This window comes from Eriocheir sinensis, chromosome 44 (genome assembly GCF_024679095.1).
Source record: "Eriocheir sinensis breed Jianghai 21 chromosome 44, ASM2467909v1, whole genome shotgun sequence".
Classification (NCBI taxonomy): Eukaryota; Metazoa; Arthropoda; class Malacostraca; order Decapoda; family Varunidae; genus Eriocheir; species Eriocheir sinensis.
Window position 1 is genome coordinate 11734381 of NC_066552.1, and position 11370 is coordinate 11745750.

At 43.4% G+C, this 11370-nt stretch overlaps 1 protein-coding gene across 8 annotated transcripts in view; it reads right to left on the reverse strand.

Annotated features, from left to right (window-relative positions):
- LOC126980483 (transcription factor GATA-5-like) overlaps positions 1-9890 on the reverse strand; it is a 56389-nt gene extending 46499 nt beyond the window's left edge. For 2 of the 8 annotated variants that reach the window (XM_050830436.1, XM_050830426.1), the window contains exons 1-2: positions 9364-9890; positions 4407-5117 (exon numbers count right to left, since the gene is read on the reverse strand). The gene's annotated coding sequence lies outside the window, so the exon portion shown is untranslated. Of the gene's footprint in view, positions 1-4406; positions 5289-9363 lie in introns of those variants that run through there. The other 6 variants (XM_050830434.1, XM_050830435.1, XM_050830430.1 and 3 more) reach the window with 5 other exon arrangements.
- Between the last annotated feature and the right edge of the window lie 1480 nt (positions 9891-11370).

Consider the following 11370-nt stretch of genomic DNA (forward strand, 5'->3'; position numbering starts at 1 on the left):
TGTCTTCCCGCTGCTCACCTTCACAGACACTCCCATGATAGTCTTGCAACATAAATATACGCGTTGGATACTCGTTCGGTACACACGGAACTTGCAACGTTGCCAGATTGTCGCACTCAGCCTTTATATTTACCGACTCCCGACCCCAACTCTATCTCCTGGTCCCCAATAACGCGATTCATGTATATTTATCGTGAAAATGGTTAATTCCTGATGTTTCTTGGCAATAGTTAGGCGTCAGAAACCGGTAAATACTATGTTCTGAGTACGATAATCTGGCAACGCAACACGGGAGTCATACTGATTTGATGCATATATTTCGATGATAACAAGCTTGCAGCATAAATACACGTTAGATACTCGTTCGATACACACGGGTTTCGTATTGATTTCATAGCTACACTTAATTTCATTGCAATATTTAAACATGAATACGCGTTAGATTTTCGCTTAGTACACGTTGATTCATAAGTTTGGTAGCTACACTTAATATCATATTTGATTTTTTTGTTCATCATCATCATTTCATCGACGCCTGCTCCTAGGAGCTCCCACCAGGGGCAGAAGAGATTCCGACTTTCTCTATCCAGACGCTCCATCCTTGCCTGCCCAGAGTTTCTCAAAGACCTTTCCCCCCTCTCCCTAACATACTCTTGCACCCTATCCCTCCATTTCACTGGAGGTCGTCCTCTAGCATTCCCTCCCTCTATCTCACTCACATACACCCTTCTGGTCATCTTACTCTCCTACATTCGCTCCACGTGGCCAAACCACTTTAAAGTCTGTCGCTTCACTTCTTCCACCACTCCACACTTCTTCCCTTCACCCCTGTGACACATTCCAAAACGCTCCTACACACTTTGATTTTTTGTTCCGTTTTAGTTTCTCTCTTAGGTAAATCACAATCGTATAAATCTGAATATTAATGGCTTTATTGGCATTACTGTTTTCCGTGGCCAGCTTTAAAAGAACCATCAGGCATTACTCTCCGTAATCATCATATAACTAAGAAGACTGTTGTTGGTACTCTCACGTCAACACTCACCAAAGGCCGCAAAGGAGATCAGTCTGGTTCTCAGGAGTGTTTTTCTACGTTCATGGTACAAAAGAAGACTCAAGCACTACCGGGGTCATAACACTACCAATGGAAATGCCCCAAACCCCAACGAACGCCTCGACAATTTTATTTTTTTATTTTTTACAACAAAGGAGACAGCTCAAGGGCACAAAATAAGGAAACTATAATAAATAAAAAAAAAGCCCGCTACTCGCTGCTCCTAAATGTGTGTTCTTGGACGCCGATGTTTAAGAATGTGACCTTGTGTGTGCCTGTCAATGAGGAGTGCCTTACAGAAAGACTTAAATGATTCCTGTATTGTACGTTATAGATATATGTTTAAAAATGTGACCTTGCGTGTGCCTGCCAGTGAGGAGTGCCTTACAGAAAGACTTAAATGATTCCTGTATTGTACGTTATAGATACGGTGTTTCCCTCGCCGATTAGATAATACCGTATAGGGAGACTTAATGAGCAGTTCTCACATTAGACACTTTATAAACGTTTCCTCGACGATAAGAGAAGACCTTTGAAAAACACTTGGACGATTCCCATGCACTAGACTTTCATACTTAACTGGGGGGGGGTTGTTGTTGCTGTTTTTGTTGTTTTCCCCTTGCTGTGAGAGGAAAAAAATAGTCCATGCAGAGCAGCAGAGCAAGAACAGCCTTAAGTTTTAATCGCCAGACGTAACGCGACGCTGATAAGAGTGAATGCTTCGCCCAGCTTAATCTGAGAATGATGTATCGCGTCCTGTGCGTCAACGCCTGGGATGCCGCGTTGACCAGCCACGGAAGGAAGCATACTGGTCGTGGTGGTGATGGTGGAGGCTTTTAGAGAAGTGTACACGAAGAGAGGAAAAAGAAGAGTAAGTCTGTCACATACCGAAGCATATTGGTGGTGGTGGAGTCCTTTAGAGAAGTGTATACGAAGAGAGGGAAAAGAAGAGTGCCAAATCTGTTCCACTCATCCACCTCTTGAATCTGAATTTATCCAATTTAGACCCATTGCTACGTGTCCTACCCAGTTCTCTTATTATCAGGAATTTAGAGGAAAAAAGTTTAGAAAAAGTACAGATCTGTCAGGTACTAAAGCCTGCCAATGGTAGCACACACACACACACACACACACACACACACATCACCCTTCCCCACTTCCCCCATTACTCACCACATAAAACTCATTGTATGGTATTTTTGTGTATTTTCAACCTTATGGCTGCCATCAAATGAATAAACCATTTATTATTATTATTATTATTACACACACACACACACACACACACACACTTATAAACATACTCGAATTACTTGAAAAAACTCATCTATCACATCTTATCAAAACTTTTCCGCTGCCTACTCGCGTCAAGCTAAATAAACACCATAATCACTGACTTCAAGAGTGTATATATTTTCTAAGTCTGACACTCAAGTGGCCACAAAGTTATAAATTAAGCGTGAGCCACTTACCTCCGAGAATTGATATATAAGTAGATTCACATTAGAAAAATATAACTTTTTTTTTTTTTTTTTTTTTTTTTTTAGCTTCACGATAGAGAAAGATAATACTGCCTGTTCTGTATTTGTACTTTCTTAGAGATTTACGATAGAAAAAAAATAGACTACCTTTCCTTATTTTGTCTTTTTTATTGACTTACGATAGAAAGAAATGATATAGTCTTCCCTAATTCTTATGTTTTTTTTATATATTCACAATACACAATAGAAATGGATAATATTGCCTTTCCTAATTTCATGTTTTTTTATAGAATCACGGGAGAGAAAATAAGACTTCCTTTCCTTATCTTTTTTTTTACAGGTTCACGCTAGAAAAGAAATATGGCTTTTCCTGATTTTGCATTTTTATTAATTTACGGAGGAAAAAATAAGACCGTCTTTCATCATATTTGCCATTTTTTAGATTTACGATAGAAAAAATAACATGGTCTTTACCTAAGTTAGCGTTTTCTATACAGATGCACAAAAGAAAAAAAATAACACCGCCTCACCTAATTTACCTTTTTATATATTCACTGTAGAAAAAAAAATTAGACTGCCTCTTCTAATTTTTTTTTATATAGATTCACAATAGAAAAATTAAGACTAACTTTCATCATTTTCCCTTTTTTTTTTTTTAGATTTATTGAAGAAAAAATAATATAGCCTTTCCTATTTTTTTTTTTTTTTTTTACATATTCGCAACAGAAAAAAAATAGATTACCTTTCCTGATTCAGTGTTTTTTAGATTAACGATAGATAAAAAACTAACTGCCTCACCTAATTTACCTTTTTATATATTCACTGTAGAACAAAAAAATGCCTGTTCTATTTTTTTTTATGGATTCACAATAGAAAATTTAAGACTAACCTTCATCATTTTGCCATTTTTTTAGATTTACAGAAGAAAAAATAATATAGCCTTTCCTAATTTTTTTTTCTTTATTCACAACAGAAAAAAAATAGATTACCTTTCCTGATTCAGTGTTTTTTTAGATTAACGATAGAAAAATAACTAAGACTGTCTGCCATCCTTTTGCTTTTTTTTATAATAATCACGTAACACCGGAAATGCTTAGCCAATCTTTACTTTTTTTACAGGAGAAGTGCCAGCGGGCTTTATGGTTGTTATTCCTTCTTGCCCTTAAGCCGCTTCCTTTACTGTGAAAAATATAATAATTCCTTCGTCACCATCCTTTTCGGAAATGCGTGGTGTCATTATTTTCTGTGTGTCTGTCTGTCGCGTCTCGTTCCTGTTTGACGTGTCTGGGAACGAGGCAGAAGTTCTCCCCCCTTCTCCCTTCCACCTCCTCCTTCTTCCTCTCCTCCTCCTCCTCCTCCTCCTCCTCCTCCTCCTCCTCCTCCTCCTCCTCTCTCCATTTTCTCTCATCCTCATTTTTCTCTAACTCCTTTTTATTATTTCTTCTGTTATCTCATTTCTTACTTTTACAACATATATTATTTCTACTTCTTTCCACCTCCTCCTCCTCTTCCTCCTCCTCCTCTTCCTCCTCCTCCTCCTCCTCCTCCTCCTCCTCCTTATCTCCCTGATAGCGCCGTGTTCCTCCCTCCTTAGAGCGATTGGTGCAACACAACATACGTCCACACATACATACATACATACATACTAACATGCATACATACATGAATAATTATAATCTTGCATATTTACGTATTTCATGATATTATACATCTCCTCTCTCTCTCTCTCTCTCTCTCTCTCTCTCTCTCTCTCTCTCTCTCTCTCTCTCTCTCTCTCTCTCTCTCTCTCTCTCTCTCTCTCTCTCTCTCTCTCTCTCTATATATATATATATATATATATATATATATATATCTGTATTTCAGGTACTCACGTGAAGGATGTTGCAGGTCTTTTTTTGTTTGTTTTGGTCGTTTTTGTTTGTTTGTTCGCTTGTTTGTTTGTTCAGCCATCCTTTGTTTCATTGTTTTCTATTCGTTCACTTTTCTGCATTCGTTACTTTTCACTTCTTTTCCCCTTTTTTTCGATTAACGGGTTTTTTTTTCCCTTTTCACTCGTTTTTTTTATTCACGGTACATTCGTTTCTATGCTTTTGTTCACTTTTTTTTATTATTCGTTTAACTTTTTTCTTATGTCATTTTTCTCACTCACGTCTACATTCGTTTCTACGGTTATTTTTTCACTTTCTTCTATAATATTCGTTTAACTTTTTTTTCTCAGCACTCAGTTTCTCACCTTCACATCCTCTCTTTTCTGTCTCGAGTGAAGGCGTTTTCTTTGTCGGTGTTATGCTCCTCACTCGGCATGGTTGTATTATTTCATTTCATTTTCCCTCTTTTTATAGACATTTCAGTCACTCCTAAACTCGTACTCCACCAATATGTCTCCTTCACAAAGTATTGCTGTATCATTTTCAAAGCATTTCAACTCCTCTCTTTATATATACTTGTTTTTTTTTCTTGACGTATACGCCTATAACGCCAGTAGGCTTTCTTGAGGGGCCTGGATGGTAGTCGGCCCCAGCCCATCATGGCGCAGGCAAGTGTTTATAGTGGCGCCATCTTCTCTTTAGTCACCCTTAAAACTGCTTTCATTCATTAAATCTCCCCCTCGTCTATAGTCTCCACATTATCTAAACACGTTACCCATTTTCTTTTATATGTCTGCGGCCCAGGACCCGTCTTCTTTAACATACAGGCGCCTCTATACCCCAGTTTGAGAAGCTCCTCGTGGAAGTTGTTTAGATTTCCATGGTCTGTTGTTTGTGATGCAGGTGACAGTTTTAAGGGGCTATTACACTGGGCAAATTTTCCGTGGATCTTCAGTCAAACCACGATTTCCGCTGGCGTGGTTCTCATATTTCCGTGGTTTTCTGACGTGTCCACGATCTTCCAAAGCCACGGTAGAGTTCCTTTAACCCCTTGACCGCGGATTTCCTACAAGAAGACATCACCAAGCTACAGGAATGGAACAAAAAGTGGCTGCTACAACTCAATGAGGAAAAATGTAAAATCCTGCACCATGGGAGAGTTTATCCTGCATACCAATACCACATGAGAAACACTCCACTATCCACCACAGAGGCAGAGAAGGACCTGGGACTATATGTGACCAGGCTACCAGTGAAAGCCGAATCCGTGCCAATCGCAGCGGACGGGTTAAGGACGACGGTATTACTCACCATCATCATCAGCTAAAAACAAGAAAGAAATGAGAACCACGCTACCAAAAATCGTGGTTTGACTGAAGATCCCCGGAAAGTTTGCCCAGTGTGATAGCCCTTTACACGGCTCCTGCATCTTGAACGGTCACACACTCGGTTAGTCAGTAAGGTCGTGGCCGCCATGGAGTGACCGCCATGCACACCTTGACCTGTATTTCTACACGTCTTCCTGCCCCTTCACGCCCCTCTGTTTCTAATGAGGCCACTTGTCACCTCGAACCACCTCCTCCTTCATCTATACTCGTTCTCCTCCTCCTCCTCCTCCTGCTGCTCCTTCATCTATACTCCCTTCTCCTCCTCCTCCTCCTCCTCCTCCTCCTGCTGCTCCTTCATCTATACTCCATTCTCCTCTTCCTGCTCCTTCATCTATACTCCCTTCTCCTCCTCCTGCTGCTCCTTCATCTATACTCCATTCTCCTCCTCCTGCTCCTTCATCTATACTCCATTCTCCTTCTCCTCCTCCTCCTTCATCTTGCCGTCCTTCATGAATACCCGGTTAATCTTCTCTGTGGCCTTGGGGAATAGTCGTAATGGGGGACTGATAGGTTTAAGGATATATGAACCCAGTTATTAAAGGGAAAGCACAGGAGTTATTTATTTTTTTCTCTCTCTTTCTCCCTTCCCGCGTCACAAACTACCTCTTCACTCCATAGAAATCAGTTCCTTCCTCGCATCTCTTCACAGTCTTATCTATCATCCAGTTGTCTTAAGAAAAAGCACACCATTTTTTTTTCTTTTTTTCTCTCTCTCTTTCTCCCTTCCCACGTCACAAACTACCTCTTCACTCCATAGAAATCAGTTCCTTCCTCGCATCACTTCATGGTCTTAATCTATCATCCAGTTGTCTTAAGAAAAAGCACACCATTTTTTTTTTCTTTTTTTCTCTCTCTTTCTTCCTTCCCGCGTCACAAACTACCTCTTCACTCCATAGAAATCAGTTCCTTCCTCGCATCACTTCATGGTCGTAATCTATCATCCAGTTGTCTTAAGAAAAAGCACACCATTTTTTTTTTCTTTTTTTCTCTCTCTTTCTCCCTTCCCGCGTCACAAACTACCTCTTCACTCCATAGAAATCAGTTCCTACCTCGCATCACTTCATGGTCTTAATCTATCATCCAGTTGTCTTAAGGAAAGGCATACCAGCTATTTTTTTTTCTCTCTCCCCAGGTAAGGATTCAAACTTCACACTCCCTTTCTCTCTCTTGTATTTCTTCTTTGCATCATGTCGCTTCCCTTCCTTATCTTTCCCAGTTCAGTGACGCAAGAAAATAACACCACTCACACGTTCCAGTTTTAAGGCACAACGAACTCGGCGTTTTAATATACATGAAAGAACGCGTATCAAGTCTTTGTTCTTCCCCATCACGAAAAAACAAAAATGTGCTTGGTGAGTGAGTGTGTGTGTGTGAGAGAGAGAGAGAGAGAGAGAGAGAGAGAGAGAGAGAGAGAGAGGGAGGGAGAGAGAGAGAATGCGTGAGTGTGTGTGTGTGTGTGTGTCCTCGTGCTCGGAACTGCTTAAGGGAAGGGGGGAAAAGGGTTTATAAGGAGTTGAAATTGAATGGGGTTGAAAGACCTTTGTATAAATTTAAAGACCTCCAGGTGTGAAACGAAGGGAAATGAAGGTCTCGCGGTGAAGATGAAGGCGTTTACAGGCTTATATATGGAGTTGCAGAGTTCTTAGTGGAGATATAAAGGGTTTAAAGGCCCTTTTATATTTTAAAGATCTCTAGGTATGAGATGGCGGAAGTTGATAGGCCTATTTATGTGTTATTGAGCTCTGGGTGGAGATTAAGTTGACTGAAAGACCTTGTATGGGTTAAAGAGCTTAGGTTGTGTGTGTGTGTGTGTGTGAGTGTGTGTGTGTGTGTGTTCAGTCAACTTCATCTCCACCCAGAGCTCTATAATACGTAAATAGGCCTATCAACTTCCGCCATCTCACACCCAGAGAGCTTAGGCTGGAGAGCTGGAAAACCTTTAAAGAACTCTGAGTGGAAATGAAGGGAATGTGAAGGCCTTATATATGTTAAGAACTTTAGGCGGAGATAAGAGGGTCGGAAGGTCATTATATGTTAATCAGGAATTGAGAACTGCCGGAGGACTGCCGAGAATGTTGAATAATTTGAATGTTAAATAGTGTTTACGGAGGTGTTGCAGGGGTCGTTACACGTGTTGGGGAGGTGTTGCGGGATTCCCTTGATTCCCGAAGGATGCTGAGGCTGTCGGAGAGGGATTCGAAAGGTGGAACTACGTGACGAGGTATTGATAAAAGATTAAAGCCAGAGAATATCGTTGAGTATTGCAGAGATTGTTACTCGCGTGTATCGCTATGATATTACCTTTATCTCCACCAACGTGAAGCTCCCGTGGCAGTACCCGGAGTTTGGAGGGAGTGTCGGGGAGGGAAAGAGGAAGGAAAGACACATTCGAGGGAGAGTGAAGAGAGAGAGAGAGAGCCACCGCCGGGGAGATGGGGAGAGGAAGGATTCTATCGGGTTCTGAAGGACACTAAGCGTTGTATTACCAGACATTCCGTCGCCCAAGAACACCTATTTGACAAGGCTTTCTTAGGAGTTGTGGGCATTTCCAGGAGTAGTTTTATGACCCTGGTGTTAGTGTGACCCTTCTTCTGTACCATGAACCTAGGAAACACCTATTTGACAAGGCTTTCTTAGGAGTTGTGGGCATTTCCAGGAGTAGTTTTATGACCCTGGTGTTAGTGTGACCCTTCTTCTGTACTCATTAGAACCCGACTGACCCCCTCTTTGACCTTTAGAAATAGTTGATGTGAGAAGCGAACGTGTCTTATAATACCAACTTAAGGGTTTTCTGCGGGGTGTTAGAGGGTTACTGATGTTGAATTGTGTTGATAAGTACTACAGAGGTTGTTAGGCATATAGGGATGTGTTGCAAGGGTTGAAAGGTTCTCGAAGGTAAGGTAATGGTAAAGTTGGGGGCATATGCTTTAGCTGCGCGTGGCGGCGGTGCTCATCTCCGTCCCGTTGACCTCTTGAGCCTGTGGTGGGAGGGAACCCTTAACCCGACACAGGGCCAGCGTGACATCCGGTTCACCACAGTTTACCTTCCCCAGGTTTCCCCAGGCACCCATTTATCGACCAGCCCGAAAAGAAGCATGAACAACTGGGTGGGCTGCACGCCGACTACCCAGGCCGGGATTCGAACCCAGGCCAGCAGATTCCTAGTCAGGGACGCCAATCACCGCGAAGACAACTGAAAGGAATTAGATAAGTGGGACTAACTGACGGAACACTGGTGGACGTGCATGACTGTTGGCTGTGTTATTAATGGTTGCCGGGGTGTGTTAGATGTGAATGTGGTGTCTGGGGGGGGAAGAGGAGTGTTGGTCAGGGTGCTTTGTTGTGTTGCAGGGCTGGTGGCGATGAGAGGGAGGGAGGGCGCTTGGTTTGTGTTGTATGGGGTGGTACCGAAAGGGGACCGTTAGTCACAGTAACTTTTTTTACGCTCGGCTTATAGCGCCTGTCGGCTGTCTGGCTGGCCCGCTGCTCGGCTCCAGCCCATAATGGTGCACACAAGTGTTTGTTACACTAGTGCCATCTTGCGTGGCTCATGCCTCTCCCCCGGAGCTCACCTTTGATCCTCTTCCGAGAGTTTATCTAGAGTGCGCGTTGACAGATGGTTTTTCAGAACATGTGGGTAGTCTTATGACACTTGGTGATGACTGAAAATTGCAAGCTTTTAACGGCGGGCGGGACTCGAACCCACGTCTTCCAGGACACCACGCCGGCACAGTGACCACTCAGCCACCGCCTTCCCTCTTTATGCTGCAGGGAGAGATGGTGAAGGGGAGGGAGGGAAAGAGGGTACTGCCTCTGTGTTGCGGGGATGGGTGAGGGTCAGGGCGTTGGTCAGGGCACTGTCTGCCTGCGTCTCCATCGTGGTCCTCTTCTTCGCCTCCTCCAGGGTCCTCTTCAAGCCGCGACGCGGCCGGAGTTCATAGTTCAAGGTTGCCACTCACTCGCACACTCATCCCTCTCCCTCTCCCCGCCGCACCTCGCCCCTCCCCGCCCTCTCCCCATCTCCCCGGCGGTGGCTCTCTCTCTCTCTCTTCACTCTCCCTCGAATGTGTCTTTCCTTCCTCTTTCCCTCCCCGACACTCCCTCCAAACTCCGGGTACTGCCACGGGAGCTTCACGTTGGTGGAGATAAAGGTAATATCATAGCGATACACTATCTATCATATCTTCAACATCCTTCCTTCCTATGTAGACGCCCCAGCTCCCTACAGCATCAACTAAAGGACCCCGGACCGCTGAAACCCCGAGGAGTAGGATGCAAGGCCCTCTCGACCCCTCTCCAGCCCACTCATGCTTCCCAATGGCCTTGGCCGTGTATGGTGCGGCCCCAAGTTGTCCCTCTCAAGATGGCCGAAACGAGGCTGAGGGAAATGTATTAGCTTATCGTTGATTAGCTAAACCTCCCGCCCCGTCTTGGCCTGTGCTAGTACGCGGGCTCGATACCGTATCATATCTGTGTGTGTGTGTGTGTGTGTGTGTGTGTGTGTGTGTGTGTGTGTGTGTGTGTGTTTCCTCTGGCCCTCTACTTTCATTATCAGTGTTATCGTGATCCGTTACGAAGCCAGCTAGTCACACACACACACACACACACACACACACACACACACACAAGCCTTACATATCCGTTTGATTTTGTGGGATTCGTCTAACAAATTCACACAAAAAAATAAAATACAAACCAAAAATTTCAAAACATATATGTTAAAAAAAAAATGGTATGCTAAATGAAACTCCAAAAATATATGCCGATTAGATAGTTGTTGATTCCAAGTAAATGTTATCTCTAATCACGTAAGTAGAACAAATACAGGTAATTAAACATTATCAGTAATTAACGGCACTGATAAAGGTTAATTCACGGAGGTAATGAATGGATGGTTAAAGAGAGAGTGAAAGTAAAGTGGGTGATTAGGAGGGAATGAAGGAAGGTAGAACTGAACGGAAGTGCTGGAAGGGGGAAGGATCAGGGGGAAGGAAGGGGAGGATCAGAAGATGGGGGAGGGGAAGGATCAGAGGAGGGGAGAGGAGGGGGGAAGGGGGAGGGAAGGATCAGGGGAAGGGGGAGGCGGAGGATCAGGGGAAGGGGGAGGGGGAGGATCAAGGAAGGGGAGGGAAGGATCAGAGGAGGGGAGAGGATGGGGGAAGGGGGAGGGAAGGATCAGGGGAAGGGGGAGGGGGAGGATCAGGGGAAGGGAGAGGGGGAGGATCAGGGAAGGGGAGGGAAGGATCAGAGGAGGGGAAGGGGGGAGGAGGTCAAGGCACCGTAGAAGTGGAGATACCGAGGCGGGCGGAAGGAAAAATGAGCCGAATTGAGGACGATCCGAAATGGTTGTTTTACTCTACGGAAAGTTAGCGCCCGATTTTTTTTTTTCTCTCTCTCTCTCTCTCTCTCTCTCTCTCTCTCTCTCTCTCTCTCTCTCTCTCTCTCTCTCTCTCTCTCTCTCTCTCTCTCTCAAAACGCCTAACAGAACCAGGAAATTATTATTATTATTATTATTATTATTATTATTATTATTATTATTATTATTATTATTATTATTATTATCATTATTATTATCAGCA